Genomic DNA, 1,411 nt, shown 5'->3' on the forward strand with positions numbered 1-1,411 from the left:
TCCTCTTGGCCGCCCTCTGCTCCTCTGAACATGCTGCGTTCTGCGAGGCTCGTCTAAGTTTGTAGACTCGCCTCTTTTGCCTCGTCAGGTCGGCCGTCCACCATGGGACGGATTTTGAATGCCACTGCTTGGTTGGCATCGAGGAGTCGCACGCTTGGACGATCATTCTTTCGATCTCCTGTGCTAGATGTTCGACATCCCCCTTATTGTTCAATGGATCGGGGGATATACTCCTCTTACTTTCCTGCAGCGCCTTGTCGAACTCGGGCCATTTTGCGCTTCGGAGTCGGAACCTTGGTAATAATCCGTTCCGGTTGGTGCTGCTGTTGCTACTAATTTCGGCAGCACCGTCCTCGGCGCAAAAACTCAAAGAAAACTCTATGACTCGGTGGTCGCTGGTCGTCAGGTCCTCGCGGACCTTCCAACCTCGCACCTTGTCGCAAATATCAGGTGTCGATAGTGTGACGTCGATGTATGACTGTCCACTAGGGCTGGAAAACGTCGGAGCGTTTCCAGCCTCGTTCAAGACAACCAAGCCATGGCTCACGATAAACTCTTCGAGTTTACGGCCTCTCACGTCCGTCTCCGCGCTGCCCCACTGGGCTGATTTCGCGTTAACGTCGGCAGAGATAATGACTCGGTTATGCTTAAGTGCGGAAAGAGCTCTCTCCAACCGCGCCAGACCTGATTCAACGTCATCGGAGCATTGAAAGTACTGGCTGATCAGGAAGAAGCTCCCAAACGAACCCGAGATGCTGACACAGGACAAATGCGTGTCGCACAAGTTAGAGACTTTGACCACGGTTAGATCCGGGTTTCTGACCGCTATTGCAGCCATCACCGGTTCGCCTGCCGTGATCAGCCTCGTTCTCAAGCCTAGCCCGGGCACAGTACCCCGCCAGCTATATGGCTCTTGTGCAAGCAACACATCTACCCCTCGCCTATGCATCTCAGTCCGGACTTCGTCGGTCACGTTTCGGGCCCGCTGCATGTTATGCTGCATGACCCGTATGACTCTCGAGCGTCGCCGGTCGTTTGTACTATCCATTCAATTCAAATTATTCTTGTCTAACGCGAGACATCTCCAAAACCAGCGCTTCCTGATAGGAGGCGCAGGCCGGGTCTCGCGACTTGTGTTCAAATGGTCGCCCTCTGTCTTTACAGTTGGAGCAGACCGGAGGCTTGCTCTTCCTGTTACAGAGGGCATAGCCGTGCCCTTTCTCGGCACAATGTCCGCAGACATCCTCTTTGAATTTGCAGCGCTTCGCCGTGTGCCCGAAGCGCTGGCACTTATAGCATCGGGTGACCTGTATGAAGTCCCGCACACGACAGGAACTCCACCCGAGGTACACCCGGTCCCCTCTCTGCGCCAGCCGCCGACGAATCTGCGGACTGACGGCCACTACCCAGT

Source organism: Megalopta genalis, unplaced genomic scaffold (genome assembly GCF_051020955.1).
Source record: "Megalopta genalis isolate 19385.01 unplaced genomic scaffold, iyMegGena1_principal scaffold0052, whole genome shotgun sequence".
Taxonomy (NCBI): domain Eukaryota; kingdom Metazoa; phylum Arthropoda; class Insecta; order Hymenoptera; family Halictidae; genus Megalopta; species Megalopta genalis.